The sequence below is a fragment of the Canis lupus genome, chromosome 14 (genome assembly GCF_048164855.1).
Source record: "Canis lupus baileyi chromosome 14, mCanLup2.hap1, whole genome shotgun sequence".
Taxonomy (NCBI): Eukaryota; Metazoa; Chordata; class Mammalia; order Carnivora; family Canidae; genus Canis; species Canis lupus.
In genome coordinates this window covers 37,473,252-37,492,511 of record NC_132851.1, presented here as the reverse complement: position 1 = coordinate 37,492,511, position 19,260 = coordinate 37,473,252, and the positions used below count along the sequence as shown (strand labels likewise).

General features: G+C 42.8%; 1 protein-coding gene across 7 annotated transcripts in view; it reads left to right on the top strand.

Annotated features, from left to right (window-relative positions):
• Positions 1–19,260, top strand: part of PTK2 (protein tyrosine kinase 2) — a 266,922-nt gene that overhangs the window by 11,081 nt on the left and 236,581 nt on the right. For 6 of the 7 annotated variants that reach the window (XM_072774653.1, XM_072774657.1, XM_072774652.1 and 3 more), the window contains exon 2: positions 15,242–15,346. The exons of the other annotated variant lie outside the window; for it this stretch is intronic. The gene's annotated coding sequence lies outside the window, so the exon portion shown is untranslated. The remainder of the gene's footprint in view (positions 1–15,241; positions 15,347–19,260) is intronic. 7 annotated transcript variants of the gene reach the window in all.

The window sequence follows — 19,260 nt, the reverse complement described above, 5'->3', positions numbered from 1 at the left end:
TTCTTATAAAAAGGTAAGCTAGAGGAAAGAGGATGTTAAGAAACTTATGGGAAAATACATTTACCGTGTGGCATGTATATAAAAAAATCTGTATGAGTGGACCTGGTTGTTCAAGAGTCAACAGTATTAAACACCCATTTTGTGTCTAAAGTAGTGTTATGTCCCCGGGGGCCCAGGCAGGAGGGTAGTGATGTGGTCAGCATGCAATATGATGCCCACAGTGATAGTGCTGTAGCAGAGTGCTCTGAGGACCTGGAGGGCATGTCCCCAGTCACGGTCAGGCTCAGAAGTCAGCAAACTTTCCCTGTTAAAGGTCGGATAGTAAATATTTCAGACTTTGCCGGCCACACAGGTCCTGTCACATAGCTTTTTTTTTTTTTTTTAAACGACCCTTTAAAAATGTAAAAACCTTTATTAGTCCAGAAACCTTACAAAAACGGGCAGTGGACCAGGTGCTGTGACCTTTACAGGTCTGGCTGTCTGCAGGGATCTGTAGAAATTGAGTGGAAGGTGGGAAGCAGGCAGGACCTTCCAGAGCACATGCCCCACGTAGAGATACAGAGCTGTGAGAGGCTGGGCTTTGTGCAACTGAATGTTTTTGCCAATGTTTAGGAGTACAGAAAGGGCTGGGTAGAGAAGGAGGTGGGGTTGATGCTGTCTGCGGGTCACGGCCCTGTGTGGTTGGCTTTGACAGGAGCAGATTCATATGGCAGGCGGGTGGTTGCACTAGCACAAGGGTCAGTTGAGGCAGTGTTACAGTGAAGCACTTTAGGAGGGAGAGGAACTAAACCTTTGTCATTAAGGAAATGGCTGCCTGGTGTCTGTCGCTCAGCTAGTAAAGTGACGGGCGAAGTTCAGACAGTCCAATTTAACAGCCTGTGTTCTTTTAATTATACAATTACGTTGTACACACAAGTGAAGAAGGCCCTCATTAAGGGCATGACTGAGGAACTGCACAGAGGGTGATTTGAAGGCTGTTTCTGAGTCAGTCTCCAGGCTCTGACCAGGGGAGGGAAGAGGCATGACCGAGAGAAGGGATGTCAAGAGCAATCCCAGGATGGCTCCCAGATTTCTCCCTTGGTGAAATCCACGAAGATCCTTTTGTTTCTAAGTGCCTACTGATCAGATTGTTGCTTAAGGAGGAAATTCTCTCTCCTAGGTCCATGAACCCCAGAAATGGTAAGCTGAATTGTGTGTGTGTGTGCGCGCGCGCACGCAGGAGTTGTTTTCCCGGGGTAAGAGCGCTTGGACTTTCATCGTATTATCAAAAGTAAGCCTAACCCCAAGGGAGGGGGTGCACTCCTTGTTCGACTGTAGACTTCTGACACTCTGCACAGGTGTGAGGCTGTAAGGGAAGGTTAAGCATCCAAATCAAAGGACTTTTACTTTAACTGTAATACATCTCAGACTGTTACATCAAGTACAGACACATGGAGCTGTCACCTAAGCCCAGCTGTACCAACCAAACAGTGCCAACCAGCAACGGAGATGTCTCCCCTGGCCTCCCCTCCCCCTCCACAAGACAAAACAAGGCACAGTTTTGGTACTTAGAAGGTCAGCCAGATGTTTGGGACTCTGATTAGCATGGATGTTTCAGTATGCTGTTGTGCATTAGGTGAAGCTAAAGTTTATAAACTATTAGGCATATCTTAATAGTTCTATGGCTATGAGAGATGGACCAGTGTCCCTTTTAGTTGGCTCTGTCAGCTCCAAAGATGAGTGTAGTTTTTCTCTTTACTCAGAAGTGTGTTAATAGTTGTAAGACAGGGGCGCCTGGGTGGCTCAGTGGAACTCCTGGGTGGCTCAGTCGGTTAAGTATCTGCCTTCAGCCCAGGTCATGATACCCAGGTTCTGGGATCAAGCTCTGCATCGGGCTCCCTGGTCAATGGGGAGCCTGCTTCTCCCTGTTCTTTGCCCCTCCGCCTACTTGTATGAGTGCGTGTGCTCTCTCTCTGTCAAATAAATGAATGAAATCTTAAAAAAAATAGTTGTAAGACAGTACCTAACTCATATTCTTACGGTTAGCTCTCCTGTGAACAGATGCAGGAGGAGCTGGGAAGCTGGTGGTTAATGTTCACACCAGGCAGGTTAATGTGGTATTCCGGAGTCTAAACTGGATTGGTTCATGTTTGACATCAAGATTATATGTAATTTAGGAATTACAGACTACAGATTATAAGCAGTCCCTCCAGAGATATGCTGTTTTGTGGTGAGATATGGCTGCCCTATGGAAGAGGAATCTTAGAGGGGCGAGTTTGGAAATGGGTTTATGTCTGAGAAAGTGTCCCTTTTCTTGTTGAGAAAAACCGTCACCTTAAGGGCCAAGTGTCATAATGGCAAAGACATAAGAAATGATGGAACACAATGATAGTGTAGATGTTAGAAGTGAAAAACCCTAGGCCGTTTACGATATCACCCCTAAGAGTTCAGGCTGGGGATGATTGTGATTCCAGTGTAGGCAAAAAGTTCGGGAAAAAAAGGAAAAAAGCTTTGCTTATTGCATTGGAAAAAATACACTAGTTGTGTTCTAAGGAACTGACTGCATAAAACAGGTAGCAAGAGTAACTTAGTTTAAATGCAAGTGGTCTGCATATGAATTAATTTTTGACAGGTTACAAGTATTTGGTTAGCGAAGAGTTGATGTTTGATTTTCATCTTGAATCTGCCCTTTCAGCCATTTCATTGGAAATTTTAAACTTTGCCACTGGGTATTTGCCTCCTTTATTCTTATTGTTTTAGGTAGTCTAGGATTTTAGAGGTTGATCTAAATTTAGGGATCATCTGGTCCAGAGCTCCCAGTTTAGAGATGAAGAAACAACCTGGAAAGGATAAATGGGTCCTTAATATTGACAGAGGAGAACTCTCTAGAGACTCTTAATTGTCTCGACTTTTAGCTCACTGGTGTTCTTTTCAGTAGATGAGAAGGGTGTGAAGACTGCTTATAAAACTCAAGTTTCCTATTAACTGTCAGGAGATTGAAAAAAATTGATATAGTTGTTGAATGGATAAGAAATGGATGCCATTGAATCTATCACCCAAACTGTATCAAAGTAACATGTGGTTTGCATTCATTTGTTTCCGCATTATCTTAGATATTTGAGAAATGACAAGACAAATTTCACACATTTACATATTCTAAGTTTTAGAGGACTAGTAATGCCAGCTCTTCTCACTTATTTACCAAATTTAAGGCATTTTCATGAGGCACTCTTGACTCTTGAGCCTCTACACTGATGGGGATTCATTAAAAAGAAGACAGTCCTGGGATGCCTGTCTGGCCCAGTTGGTGGAGCATGTGACCCTTGTTTTTGGTGTCGTGAGTTTGAGCCCCATGTTGTGTGTAGAGATTACTTAAAAAAAACAAAACAAAACAAAAAAAAACTGCCAGTGCCTCAGGCAGCTTTTGGAAATGTCAGTGGTCCTGAAAGTAGTGTACATAAGAATCACCAAGGAGGGCAGCCTGAGTGGCTCGGTGGTTTGGTGCCGCCTTTGGCCCAGGGCCTGATCTTGGAGACCTGAGATCGAGTCCCATGTCGGGCTCCCTACATGGAGCCTGCTTCTCCCTCTGCCTGTGTCTTTGCCCCCCTACCCCTGTCTCTCTCTCTCTCTGTGTCTCTCATGAATGAATAAATAAATAAAATCTTAAAAAAAAAAAAAAAAGAATCACCAAAGAGAGTATATTAGAAATGCAAACAAGGGCACTTGGGTGGCTTAGTTAAGTGTTCTACTCTTGCTTTCAGCTCAGGTCATGATCTCAGAGTCATGAGATCCAGCCTTGTGTTTGGGCTCTGTGGGCAGTGTGCAGTCTGCTTGGGATTCTCTCCCTCTCCTTCTGCCCTGCTCCATCCCTTCATTCTCTGGCTCTTTTTCTTTCTCAAATGAATGAATGAATGAAATGCAAATGCCTGGTATCATCCCACAGAGATGTTGGATTATCATTTCTGATGTAGAAGCTGGTCACCTGCATTTTAAACTAGCATCTCCTCATGCTGAAGAAACACTGCTGTAGTGTTGGTGAAAATGCATTATAAGTCATCAAGACCTGGATTTGGGAGGCCCCCAAGACTACCTGCAGGTTCCATGGTTCCTTCTAGTCCACTAGAAGGACTTACAGAACTCTGAAAAGCCATTAGACTCATGGTTATGGTTTATTACAGCTCAGGGATGCAGACAGAAATCAGCAAAGGAAAGGCACACAGGGCAAAGTCCAAGGAAGACCAAGCATGAGCTTTAGTTGTCCTCTCCCTGTCTTGACTTCTCTCAGCAGTGACGCTGTCAACTGGGGAAGCTTACTTGAGCCTTGGTGTCCAGGATATTTGCTGGGGGTTGTCCCACAGGCACTGCCTGCATGGCTTGAGTTTAGTCTCCAGTCCCATTGGAGATCAGGCCGATGTTATGTGTAGCTCAAGGCTCCACCAGAAATCACATTGTTAGTATAGACTGATGGGTGTGACTCAAGGCCTGCAGCTAAACAAAGACAGTCTTATCAGGCAGGAGATTCCAAGGGCTGGGAGGTGACTTCCCAGGAGCTGGGCAATGGCCAAATCTTTCCAGGGGCAAGCTGAATCCTTTACTGCATGAAGCTTAAGAAGTAAATTATTATTTGTCATTATTAGAGAATTCAAGAAATTATTGCTTTTAGGTAGAAGATATGTTGCAACCACATATAGTATAATTTGCCACAAAACTAAAATACAAGAATTTGTGCACACAAGTGAAGATGTCTCCAGAAGTGTGTCTTACTTGACACCTGTCGTAATGTTTTCATCAGGAATTTAAAGATCAGGAGTTAAAAAAAAATAAAGATCAGGAGTTAATGCCAGGAGATTCGTTTTTGGAATCAAAATTTTAAAATATTTCGACAGGTTGTAATAAAGTGCTAAAATCAACAAGGTAAAATTTATAAGGAATAAAGGTAAAATGGCAGACTTAAGTTAAAAAAAGAAACAGCTGAGAAGTTAAAGATGTGTGAAATGTGCCTTAGCTGTACCTGTGTGCATAAGATCTGGGAAAGTTGATTGAAAGGAATCGGCAGGCTTCTCTATGAAGGGGCAGATGGTAGATATTTTAGGTTTTGCAGACTAGTGGGCAAAATGATGGATGTTATGTAAGTACTTACATAACGCAAGACAACACTAATTTCTATGAAATTTTTATTGGCAGAATTCCAAATAATAATTGGATATGTATATATAATACAGGTCTACTAATAAGAATGGAATTCTTTTTCAAAAGGAGGGTTGGATAACATTTTTTTTTTTTTAAGATTTTATTTGTTACAGACCACGTGCGCATGAGAGAGCAAGCACAAGCAGGGGGAAGGGCAGCAGAGAAGGAGAAGCAGACTCTGCTGAGTGGGAAGCCTGATGCAGGGCTTGAATCCAGGACCCTGAGATTATGGCCTGAGCTAAAGGCAGAAGCTTCACCAACTGAGCCACCCAGATACCCCCAGATAACATTTTTCTTAATGGGAATTCAAAGTTAGTGTTCCCTATCATCACAACCAATTACAAATGTTCATCTCTTGGTGCTCATCTGCGTGGAAATTTTACATATGTCATCTTTGACAGTGTCTTTATGTTGGTAGGTGCTCTTGGATTATTGATACCATTTCGGAAGTGTCCGTATCATTTCAATTTAATGTATTCATTGTTTGGCAGATGTTTATAGAATTCCACTAGATTCTTTTTGGTGTTTGCCTTTCAGAGTATCATTCCAGTGCAGATGAATCTCTTCCAATTAATGGTTAGATGGAAGTGCCTCAGTTGCACTGTTAAGTGGGTTTTGAAATGCAGGAATTTCCACTGCATTGAGGTTTGAGAAATGCTGCTGGAACTGTAATTTGAACTCAGAAAACATGTCTGCTCTGGATTTGTGCGGGGACAGAAGTCCACTTCTCTCTTTAGGTTTTTATTTTTAAGTAACCTCTCTGCCTACTGTGGGGCTTGAACTCGTAATCCTGAGATCAGAAGTCACACAGTCTAACTGAGTCAGCCAGGCGCTGCCCTCTTTCTAACTTCTGGCAGCATGGGAAGTGAAGAGTGGCTGCATCTGATGTTACTTGTGATTATGATGTTTGCAGTCACTGAAATGACTTCACTTCCGAAGTCCCTCATGTGAGCGCTGCTGTGCCTTGTACATTTATGTTGAGTTCATGAAGGAGTGTTAACAAGTATAAGCAAAAGCTAATTTCCAACGTGATTCAGTGTTGGTAACAGAGACAACTGAAAGAGGGTCTTTTTGTTCAGAAAGATGTCAGTCTTGGCTCTGAGGTTGAAAAGTCACAAGAAAGCCTTGCGTAAACCATGGAACTGCTGTGTGGCAGGCCAGGTCAGGCTGTTTGAATGAAGTTTGCTGTTGATGCTCTTGGCTAACACACGATGGGTTAGAATACTTTCCACAAAACACCTGCTGATGAATAATACATTGAATAACCATATTTTAAAATGCTTTAAACAACTTATATTTTTATCATCTTTGTAAATTTTCCAGCTAACCCTTTTTCTGCTCTGCATATATTTTTACTGTCATCAGATTCCAGTCTAGGTTGTATTAGTGTTTTCTCAGTGACTTTGAAAGTCTTACGACCAGTTCTCCACCGGCCGTTCTCAGAGGCCACTTCTTCAGTCCCATGGAGTCCTTGAACAAACAGCCGAGCAGTGTGGGTAACATCTGCTGGCTCAGCAGTGGCCAAAGAGACCCACTCTGTCCTTCGGCCCTTCCTTCACTGACTGTTGGTGTTAGTCCTGACGTCCTCCCCTCCCAGCAGCTGTTCTTTTCAACGACTTTACTTTTCCTCAAGATGACTCCTCCACTGTTCCGTCCAACCTTGTCATCCATGTAAAGGGAGGGACCGTTTTGGCTTTTGAACGGAGGAGTAGTGCCATCTGATTTAGGTTTGGTCTGTGCGCCGTGGCTAGCATGTGTGCTAGGGTGACGGGTGGGAGTGGGGAGGCCTGCTCTGTAGTGCTCTGGCCATTTGGGTGAGTCATGATGGTGGCTCGTGTCACAACATTGTTGGTGAACATGATGGCAAGGGGACAGCGTCTGGGCCTGTGTTGTGGGCAGAACTGGATTTATTTTCGACAAGACTGGATGGGGAATGTGGGAGGAGGACAAGAGGCTGGGATGGTATCTGATGTTTCTCATCTCAGCAGTTGGAAGGCGGGCGTTGTCAGAGATGGAGAAGATTGTGTGTAAGGGGGTTTGTGGAGGGGGCAGGTTAGTCAGTGCCTGAGCTTGGAGGTGTTGGATGTTTTATTCAGTTGTCTTCAGTGATGCTCCACTTCTCCAAGGGACCTAGAGGCGGGTCCCAGCATAGCGTGCACCTGCCAGGGTTTGGTCAGGCAAACACTGGCCACTCTATAGACTCGTAATACAGGGAATTAGAACCTATCACTACCATTGGGAGGGCTGGCAGGGTTAAAGAGAACAATATTTCTTTTCAATTTGCCAGTCTTACCTCTTAATTAATGAACTCCAACCCGGAGTTGTAGCCGGAAGAGGTTCTGGGACCCGGGGATCTGCCCTCTCGGGGGCGCGCAGGGGAAGGCAGAGGCAGTGGCTGTGGTGCGGAGTTGGCGGCCGTCAGTCCAACACAACAGCTGGGCAGTGGGTCTGAGCTGCAGGTGCAAGTTTTAGTTCTGTTAGCGTTCAAAAGGCATTTGAAGTGAGCTTGCCTGGGAGGTCCGCATAGCTGAGAGGAGAAAGGACAGAGCCCTGGGGGACTCTGAAGGAAGAGGAGAGAGCATCTGGGCGGGGGGGATATTCAGGAGAAGGGTGGGGAGACCCGCTCTTGTTAGTTGTTGCCTGGAAGGTTGAGACCTGAGCTGTGATGATTGGATTGAGTCGTGCAGAGGTCACTGGTAGTTTTAGAGGGAGAAGTTTCAGGGGGAGGGGAGGAAGGCAGAGCCAGTGGGTTTAAGAGATAAAAGGAAGAGAAGAATTTGTGATATCGAGTATGTTGTGTGTTTGCTTATTTGTAGAATTATTTGTGCAGTAGCTGTCTTAAAGTAGTTGTGGGCTGATTCTCATATTTGTTTCCTTCTTGGTAGTGGCTTCTCCTGATTTCCTTCTCCCATAGGAATTAACATTTTTCGGGTTCTCCCTGTGCTGAATAAAGTTTGGGGTGTGTCCTCCACATTTAGGGTATTATTATGTTAGGAGACTCTCCATCGTACTTAAATCTGCTGACTCAGTGGTGGTTTGAATTCCAGTCTTGCTTCCTTTTTTTTTTTTTAAGATTTTATTTATTTATTCATGAAAGACAGAGAAAGAGAAAGAGAGAGAGAGACAGAGAAGCAGGCTCCATGCAGGGAGCCCGACGTGGGACTCGATCCCCGGTCTCTAGGATCAGGCCTTGAGCCCAAGGCAGGCGCTAAACCGCTGAGCCACCCCGGGATCCCCTTGCTTCCTAATCCACCTGCTACAGTTTACTTTTCACAGTTGTCAAGTAGCTTCTGCAGCTATTCTGTCCAGCTTTTCTAGTTGCTCTTTCCAGGAGGGAACATTCTTACTCTTCTTTACCTACATCTGGGACTCTTTGCTTTGCAAACTGCTTCCAATTTCACAGGTGATCTCCAGTTTCACCCAGGCCATTGATACCTACATGACTGTATCTCTTGATCAGTTACCGCTCCCAATCCTTGCGGGAGATTTCTTTCTAAGAACTTCATGAATTTGATTCGTAGGTCCTTCTTTTGGTGTCTCTCTTAGGTAGACAAAATGATCCTTAGGTATACTGTAATAGCCATTAGTTCTTTTGTGTACAATCGAAGGGTTGCCTAGTTTTGTTTTGTTTTTTTTTTTTATAAATTTTTTTAAATTTTATTTATTTATGATAGGCACACAGTGAGAGAGAGAGAGGGGGGCAGAGACACAGGCAGAGGGAGAAGCAGGCTCCATGCACCGGGAGCCCGACGTGGGATTCGATCCCGGGTCTCCAGGATCGCGCCCTGGGCCAAAGGCAGGCGCTAAACCCCTGCGCCACCCAGGGATCCCATGTTGCCTAGTTTTGAATGTTAACTGTACTTGTTAATTAATTGGAGTAGAATAGTGTTTCATATTTTTAAAGCTTTGCACAGTAGAATTTTCTGGGCATATTATTTACAGTGTAGAATAGAATGGAGATTAAGAGGATGGGTGTTGGACAAGTCCTGCTTTGAATCTCAGATTTGATCCTTGTTCCCCCTTGTTGACCAGGTTACTTAAGCCTTAAATCTCTTTACTTATCTGTTAAGTAGAGATTATCATAACTCTTACAAATGTGATAGAACACAGTTCTTAGTACATGACTGGTTAGAGAAGGATCAGCCCGAGGTTCAGCAAATACAGTTCCTAGTGATGTTATTTCTGGGAATTTAAAAGCTAATCTTAATCATTCCCTGCTGAGTTTGACCAGCATGTCTAAGAAGTTTGTATTCTCCATTTACTCTGCATACAGAACAGGCAATTTATTGTTGCTGTTGTTTCTAATATTATATTTTCAGAAATTAGTAATATTGCCTCTTTTCCCTTAATGTATTCACAATATCAGTAGTTTACTACCAGTTGGATGGCAGACCTTGTACCATGTGCTGGCACCCAGATGAATGGGTGCAGTGACCTATGACCTATGAGCTGCTCCACTATCCAGTATTAGAATATTTTTGGCTAGAAAATTATTTTGAAGCATGAAGAAGCTTTTATTTGTCCAGATAGTTCTCATAATCATGTTCACATTCTTTATATATTTTTAGTTTTTCAGGAAGTTACTTCTGACCTGTGTTCTTCAGAGAGTACAGGTTACCACTTGCCTGAGTGCAGAAGTCATTGGTCTTCTGAGCTGAGCTGAGGCGAAGGGACATCTCTGTGAAGGGCTTGTATAGTTTGGACATTGGAGACTTTCACAAATAATTTAAATTGTTAGGATGTTATGCATTAAGAAATAGCGGGTTTGGGCTTTATTTGGCAGTTGGCATCAAACAGACCATTTCTTTGCCAGGGGCTTGGCCTACACGGTTGATTGAAGCCAGATATTTTATAATTTGTCAATATGTCCTGTTGAATGTTACTCAACTTTAGAAAGAATTTTTCTGTTGTGTTTGCTTTGGAAAGCCCAACTCATGTCCATTATTTTAACAGTAATAATATCTGGTTAACTTGGGAAGCCAGAATAGCATCATGATTCTAAGATAAGTTAGTGTTTGAATGCCTGATCTCTTTCTCTCGTTTGCTTTGTGACCTTGGAAAATTTCTTAATTTTTTTTTTTTTTGACTTTGTTTTCTCATACGTAAAATGGGAAAAGAGTAATAGTAAGTTAGGTCCATGAGGATTCAGGAGCTGGTGCTTGTACAGCACTTGGGAGAGAGTGCTTAACAACACCACACCCTCTACAGATGGCAGGTTGTCACTGTTGGTGTGAGTGAGAGGCGAGTGTCAGGGACTGTCCAGGTTGGACCATGCACTGAAATGAGAACATTGTAAGCAAAGTGGTGATGCAGAATATGTTATGAGGTCAGGAAACACAGATTCAGAGTGTGTTGTGACTGGTGGGAAATTGTCCTATGCATGTTAGAGGGGAAGAGGGTTCAGAGCAGCCTGAGCATCTTTGTGTATGTGTTTTAAAATGCACCCACTCAAACAAAAAAGGTAGAGTATCCATCTTACAAATATCTTCAAGGAGCTGACAATATATTTCCTTGTATAATGAGCCAAACTTAATTTTCTTTGGAGCAAAGGAATTTAAGCATTTTTATTATAGGGTTTGGGAAGTATCTAGTTTTCTGCCCTATTTGAGCTAATTCAAATTTTTATGCTTATATTTTAGCAATTCTGGAGCTAAAAAGCATAGATTGATATTCTCAATAAAGATAAAGTCATGGGATGAATAGGAATGCTGGATGTGTCATGCCAGAAGCTGCCTGCTATTCTAATGGCAGGCATGCAATAGACCCAGTGTAGATAAAATTCAGTGTTGCCATTTGCTTGAATTCTTCTTAAAATACAAAGTAAAGTGAGGAGTAATTATAAGTCACACAAAGCCAGTGCATACACTCATTTAGTCATCATTAATCATTCACATTTCAAGTACATGTGTTCTGATTATGTGTCTTAGGTGTTTGCTACAGTGTACACTGTTGGTTATAGAGTGGTGAATGGAGACCGGACATGGGGAATAACTGGGTTGTCTTGCACTTAGCAAGAAGAATAAAGCCAGTTCTAGCAGACTTGCAAGATTTCCCTGAATGACATTTTCAGGTTTATACTCCTAACAGAAAAGAGGCAACAGACAAACAAACAGATAAAGACAATAGCAAAAGAGGGCTTCTAAAGAGCAAATGTTACTCACCTGCTAAAAAGCAAATGTTACTCACCTGCTGCAGCCACTAGGGCTTTTTGACGTTCACTTTGGTTTTATTTAATAGCGCTTAAATTATTTATCCGGGATGTAGGTGCGCTGAGGCTGCAGAGCTAAAAGAGCTTGTCGTCCCCAGAATCTTGCTGTTTGGGTTGGAGAAGACACTGGCAGGCCAAATTTGACTTCCACTCTAGTTTGTTGAACAGGAAGCTACATCACAGTAGTCCTTCGGGGCAGGGCTTTGTCTCTCTTGTCTGCTGCCATGTGTCCCAGGGCCTGGTTCAGATACCTGTGGCATGTGAAGGAGTACTGAGGGGGTACAGGAGAGAGGTGTCCCACCTGAGGAAAGGGCATGGAGCCCACCACATGTGTATTCATTTTAGCCCGGGAAGGAAGGTCCTGGTGTGAGAGAGGGCACAGGTGGTTCTGTAAACTGGAAATAGCTTAATTTTTCTGCTTTGTAGGATTCATAGGAGATAGCATGAGAGACAGACTGGACTTGATCATTCAGGGCCTGACAGGTCATATAAGGGAGTTGGGATTTTGTCTTCTTCAAAAGTAATAATTCTAAAGTACTAGAAACTAGATGTCCTGATACCCAGGCTGGCACTCTTTTCATATGACACAATGCGTGTAATGTCAAAAAAGTGTCATCAGGTCTTGGGTTGCATATCCGTCGGTGATAGCTGGACTATTAAATTTCTATAAGCTTCTGGTGAACTTTTCATCTTTTGAGGAGAATGAGGATATAGGGTAAATATTTTTTCAGGTGTGAAAAAGTTTAAACTCTTTAAAAGCAAGCAAGGTCCATATGTCTTTGAATTCTAGTTCTCTAGAAGGATAGCAGGTATGTATAGTAGATACTCAGCACATGACTAAATGCAAAAACACTTCTGCTTTTGTGTATACTCTTTTTTTTTTCTTTTTCTTTTTAAAAAAGATTTTAGTGATTTATTTGAGATAGAGAGCATGAATGACAGGGTAGGGGAAGGAGCAGAGGCAGAGGGAGAAGCAGACTCTGCTGAGCAGGGAGCCTGATATGGGGCTTGATCCCAGGACCCTGAGATCATGACCTAAGCCAAAGGCAGATGCTTAACTGACTGAGCCACCCAGGTGCCCCTTGTAGCAGGCATTGTGCTGGATTCTGAAAGGTGAAAGGTGATACCTGGATGAGAAATGATCCTCCTCAAAAAGGTCTTTCCAGCGGAGTGAGGGAGAGAGAAGTCTTGATGAGAGTATATTGGTTATGGGTAAGTCCTGTGATAGAGTTGTGCACAGAGCAGTGTGGCAGTTATTCATCTTTGTTCAATCCTCCACATTCTTAACTCTTTTCATACCTATTGTTTATTTTCCCCATGCTTTCCAGTATCCTCTTAGTAATTTTTGTACATAGTCATATGGACTCATCTCTTCTTCACATTTTATTTCTGGCAGTTTCTTAGAGATCTCTCTTCTTTTCTGAGCTGCTTGCTCCTTAAGCCTTTTATTGTGTTGTCCCTGTATGTTCTTCTGTTCACATCCTTTGGCTTTTGTCCAGAGTTGGATTTTTTTGTTTGTGGTGACTCTTTGTCTGTCTTCACTGACTCTTACTTTGGTGGAGTTAATCACTTTAAAAAGATGGTACAGTGTCTTTGAACAAGGTGAAGTCAGCCTTCAGCATTCCCTCTTGAGCAATGCTACTCCAACTCCTAGTGCACAGCCACCATTCTGGAATCTCTCTTCATCATCATCCTGGGGATTCCCATATCCCCTTTTCATGGAAGCTCGTGCCTTGCTCATTTTTTATTGATGCTCATGTTTTGGTGGAGGACTTTCTCCAGTGACTTCTGACATAGGATGCTTAGGAGGCAAACTGGGACCATGTGATTGAAACAATTGATAGTTTGGCTGGGTATAGAGTTCTATATTGGCTTTCATATTTGTTCATAAATTCAAAGATTGCTCCATCGCCTTCTTGTTTTCATGTTACTGTTTTAGAATTCAGAAGCAATTCTAATTTATCCTTTGTATATAACTTTTTTTTCTCTCCCATCTTTAGAAGCTTGTAGGAGTTTTAAAAATTGTCCAAATCTTTTGAAATGTCATGATGATATACTTTGTGTGGGTCGGTTTTCATCTACTCTTCTGCATATTCAGCGGGTCCCTTCTTTCTGGCAACTGGTATTTTTCAGTTCTGGGAATACTTTTTGGCATTATTGTGTTGAGGTTTTCTCCCTTTCGTTTCCTTATTTTGTCTTTCTGGAAGTCCTCTTATCCACAACTTGACTGTCCTGGATAGAAGTTGTAATTGTCTTAATATGTTTTTCTTCTCCTTTGCTCCTCTTCCTCTTCCTTTTTTTTTTTTTTTTTTTGGTCTTTTTATCCTTCCAGGGAGATGACTTCAATTTGACTTAACTTTCTTTAGTTTATTATTTCTGATTTCAGAAAGGTTCTTTAGATTTCCAGGGGCTCTTTTTCTGTTCTTTCACAAGAGCATCCTGTTTTTGTTTATTGATTACAGTGTTGTCTTACCTCTAAATTTTTGATAGTTTGTATAGTCTGTTTCTTTCAGCTTGTTTCCTTCTTTCTCCTGTCTGACACATGGGGCTGTTTGACTTTTACAATAGGATATCCTGGGTGGGCCATTTGCTTGGGGTCCCTAGTGTTATTATCTTTAGGTCTTTTTGGGCTGATCAGATTCCCCAGAAAGAGTCTCTCTTTCTTTTCTGCAGAATTGGGACTTTGAAATCTGGGAACCGAGGGTGTGTGTGCATGCATGCGTGGTCTTAAAGAAGAGCTGGAGAATTCACCATTCACTGTATATACAGTCATTAAATCCATCTCTGTTTAGTGCAATGGGGCAGGGTGACTTTAGTCCATAGATGGCCTCTGCTTTTTCCAGGGAATGTACCCTGCCCCCTCTCCCCCCGCCCTCCGCCTTCTGTCAGAGTGAGGGAGGGTCTCACGTAGTACCTGATATTGAGGTTCTAGTTTCAGCTTCTGTGGCCCTCCTCAACTCCTCTGTATTTAAGACTGCACCTTCTTTACCTCTGTCCTGTCTGCACTGATGCTGCCAGTTCTAGTCTTCTTGGACTGCTGTGCAAGCAAAATTGGTTCTCAGTGTGTTCCACTACTGAATTAGAATCTGGCTTATTTGGACCTGCTGCCTAGTTTACTAGACTTCAATCTTTTATAGTTTCTGTTTCTTCCAAGTTTCTTCTTTTACTCTTTGTTTGGGTCTTGATCTTCCCTGTTAGAAGATTGTCCCAGAGCTTCCAAAATCTTGGCTTTTTCTCCTTTTAGTTCTCCCTGTGCTGTTTAAAATATATATTTTTAAAGATTTGATTGATTGATTGACGAGAGAGAGTGTGCATGTACACACAAGAGAGAGCATTTTTAAAACATAGTTTTAGTGGTAGGCACTGGAGTAGATGTCTGTATTCTGTCATTGTACCGTACACTTATTAGCTAACTTTACACCCTATTAATTTATAATTTTTTGATATGTTTTAATAGTTTTCAATTACTTCACATGTATTTCTTAGCTAGAAGGTAAGTTTGAAGACAAGGAGGGATGTGGTGCCCTGTTTTTACCCCTCATCCCACATGTCACTCAACAAGTGTGTATGGGAGGTGTTGGAACTGACTGAGGTGGTGAGTTCAGTAGAGCTTTGAAAAAGTGAAAGGAAGGTGGTTTTAAACGTGCATGTTATTGGGCATTCCGGGTGGCTCAGTGGTTTAGCACCGCCTTTGGCCCAGGGCGTGATCCTGGAGATCCCAGATCGGGTCCCACATCAGGCTCCCTGCATGGAGCCTGCTTCTCCCTCTGCCTGTCTCTCTCTCTCTCTCTCTCATGAATAAATAAATAAATACATCTTTAAAAAAATAAAAAAATAAATGTGCATGTTGTCTCTCATTGTCAGGTTTTCTGAGGACTATGGAAAGAGGAATGAGAAATTAGGAGCATTTCCTTTAGACCAACGTTTGATGTTTGATTTCTTCACAGAGTTAGTGTGGCCTTCGGAACTGTGAGTATAATTCTCTTGCTACATTTGTGTGTCTTGGTTTTTTGTTTTGTTCTGGTTTTTCTTTCACCTTTCTTAGGGTTTCTTTGACATATTCTAGAAACAAATAAAAGCTGGTTGATTTTGCAGAGTAGCTGAGGGAAGAAATACTAGTTGTTTAGTGCCTTTTGTGTGGATAGAGACAGACAGGATAACAGTAATGTCAGTGATTGTAGTAACGTTAGCAGCATATGCTCTAGAAGAATGCCTGGATATGGTAAACAGTCGGAGTTCTACAGTAACCCCAGGAGGAAGGTTACTCTTTGCCCCTGTTTCACATTTGCATAACTGAAACAGGTTAGAGGTTACTAAGTTAGTAAATGGCAAAGCTGGGATTCAGACTCAGTCTGGCTTTGGAGTGTGTACTTTTTACTTGTGTCTTACTCTTAGGGGCTCTGGATTCGGATGTTGGCTTGGCTATTTATTTACTAACTCTTCACTAATGACTGAAACCTACCTTTCTCTCCATGCTAACTCTACTGACTGCCTAAACTTAGCTCTCTCTTCTGACAAGGGTGCTGATAACAGGGCCGCTCTCCCAGGGTTGTGGTGAAAGTGCCATAAGAAATGCGTAATGTGCTCAGTGGTCAGGTTAGCAATTGATAGTTGGTGGCATTTCCCCCACTTTAATGAGAGGAAAAGTGAGCCCCATAGATTGGGTTATTTATAATTAGTTAATTTGTAACATTGGCACTTGTGCTGCACTCCACAGTTGGGATGTTGTAGAACTGAGATTCTATCTCAGTTTGTCTTATTTTCAAAGACTGCTCTTTCTGGGAGGCCTGGTGGTAAATCGAGGATAGATAGTTGATAGAAGATTCATAAATCTCTCTTGGGGAATAAGCATTGGTAAACATTTTATTTTACCTCTATGTTGCTTTGGTAAAAACCTCATTCAGAATTCAAGATAATTTATAATTATGTTGAATTTGACTTTGGCAGGTGTCTTTGTCTCATATGTCCAAGGGTCAGGGCCCTGGATTGTTTTTCCATTTCCTTCTGGGGGTCAGTTCACTTTCCTGTTTGTTCTCCTTTCTCCCCTGAACCCACTTTTGTTTCTGCCAGGATTAGGTATTAGGGAAGGGAAATTATGCCATGCAGTTTCAATTTCCAAGTAAGGCCTGGAAGTCTTGCTCCTTGTCTCTGATTCCTTCTACCCTTTCTTGGCTGTGAGAGGCACCTGCTCAGTGTGCTGTGCTCTGCCAGGTATGACTGTGCTACAGTTTGGAGAGGGCCGCACCTAGCTGTTTACATCTCTTGTCCCTTCCCACCCCCCTGTATATTTGATGTTTCTTCCTGTAATAGTGCGCTATACAAGTCTATTTCTATGTCTTTAAGGGCAAAGATTTTGTTATTTTTCATCTCTGCATGTTTTCTGCTCGACCCATAGGTCGTTTTCAGTAAATGCTGGTTGAAGGAGTATTTAATGCTTGCCACAAAATAAGTTCTTTTTTCTGAGTGGGTTCAAAGAAGGAGAATATCAAACATAACTTTTCAGCAGCATTAGCTATTAAAAATATTTCATTGTGGTAGAGCACAAGTTTCATATTTAGCAGAAATTATACAAAATATTTCTTCTTAATGGGATGTGCCATGGGTTGAAGGCCTGACAGGGCGTTGGGAGCCTGTTCATGGCTCTTTTGAACTTTGGGCACTGGGATGTAATCTACTGCTTCTAGTTTGGCACTCCCCTCTACCTGTTTGAAAATATGTAAACCCAGGAAAATAACCTTAAAACCAGTGTTCCTATAATTGTTTCCCCCAATTCTGGACAAATGGTGAGGTCACATGTGTAAGCCTGGCTTTGTGCAGTAAACTTAATGATGTTCTGTTGAGATCTGGGGTCCCTGGTTGTACCCGAGTGCCCTGGTCCACTCGAGCCCCTGTGGGAAAGATCAGGTTCTTGGTTCTTGCTTTGTTTTGAGGTGTTGCATTAGAAGCCAGGAACGTGGGGTGGGAGTGTTCTACAACCAGAATTTTAGGAAAGTGAAGAAATGTTTTGGAGGAGTTGAATTACTGGAATATGTGTGGAGATTATTTTCAGAATTAATGGGGTATGGGGAGGGAATAGACAGAGAGGAAGGCTGCCTGGAGACCCATCTGAAAAACTCTCATTTTGTGAATGATAGCTTTTTAGCATCAGGGCAGCTGAGAACAATTGACATAGATTGAATGCTGAGGTTCTGGGGCTGTTTATCTAAAGAGTCACTAGGGTCAGGCAGTGCTGGCTGTTGGCTGCAGAGGGCAGCTGTACCCTCAGTGTTCAGCTCCAAGATTCGACTGAAGTTTGAAAAGCTGGTGTGTTGGGAACAGATGTGGGTTGGGGGTGGGGAAGAGTGGAGGGCAACTAGGAGACCTGTCGGGAGGCTATTGTGGGAATCAGGTGAGCAGCAGAGGAGGCTTGGATGGGAGCAGGAAAGCTAGAGGTAATTGGGTCCTGGATGTATTTCGAAGGTAGAATCAGTAGGTTTTGCTGACAGATTGGGTGGAGGGGTGTGAGGACAAAGGGAGGAGTTGAGTTGACTATAAGGCTCTTGGCCTGGGCAACTAGACGGGGGGAAGGCTGTGGGTGGAACTTGGTTTAGAGGGGCAGATGGGGAGCTCACTTGTAAGCATTTTAAGTTTGTGATTCTGTTAGGGATCCAAGTAGAGATGTCATGTAGGCAGTTGTAAATAGGTATTTGGAGCTTGGAAGAGAAGTCTGAGCTGAAAGTGGCAGTGAAAAATGCATGACACCTTATGATCACTGAAGGAGTAAGCACAGAGAAGACCAGCGAGCCCGAGCCTTGGGTCACTGGTGTCAAGCAGTCAAGGATGAACGTGAGCAGTGGTTGGCACAGAGCAAGTGTGAGGAAAACCAGAAGCGCTAGCATCATGGGAAGCAGGGAAGAAAGTTCCAGGAGGAGGATGTGATCAATTCTGTGTCAGGAAATGTCAAATGAAGATTGAAGTTTGGCCTTCGGGTTTGGCAACTTGAGGGCACTCGGAGCCATGTGGGAGAGTGGTCAGAATGAAAGCCCACCTCGACGATGTGAAGGGGGAGAGAGTAGTGAGGTCGATTACATCCAGGTGACGTAGCTCCAGGGTGAACGGTCATCCTCACACTTACTTGCCATCTGGGTACTGAGCAACCCAGCCTAGCCAGGTCCCTGAGGTCCGTGGTGGCATGTTCATGGTGCGGGTAGGAGAGCTCAGGTTCAGAACTTACAGCAGCTTTCTCGAGAATACGGAGCTGGCAGGCAGTGACTCCAGGGCTCAGGCCACGCATGCTGTCTTCAACTGCCCAGCCTCCTGAGGGTTTGGAGAGCCACTGTTGAAGGGGAAGAGGGAGTAGCGTGGTTGGAAAGTTGTAGGAAAACACTATGTCTTGCTTGAAGTGCTCCTATTATAGATTCTGTTTCTCTTTCTTACTTAGAAATTCCACTTCTATCAGGTTGGTATACACATGTGTTCCAAAGTAAAATAGTGTTGAAAGGTTCATGCAGAACACAGCGGGCTCCTGGTCCTGCCCTCCACCATCCGCCTCCCAGAGGTGCCTTTAATCCTGTTCAGCTGTTTCTTTTAGCATTTATGTCCACAGTGCCCAGCAGTAACTGTATAGAGGCAGGGTCATCTATGTGTCAGTTTTAGAAAAAGTTACATTTTGAACTCCCACCATCCCCATGTAGTTGTATCATCATTTTTGTTTAGATCCATAAATTGGTTAATTGTTTTGTTTCTGTTAACGTTACTCATGCTCACTATTGAGCATGTTAATGTAGTATGATTACATTTCCTTTTTTTTTTACTTTTTTTTTTTACATTTCCTTTTTGTTCAACTTTTTGTTTTGTTTTCTTGAACTTAATAATTGCCACTTTTTTTTTCTGTTTGCTTGATA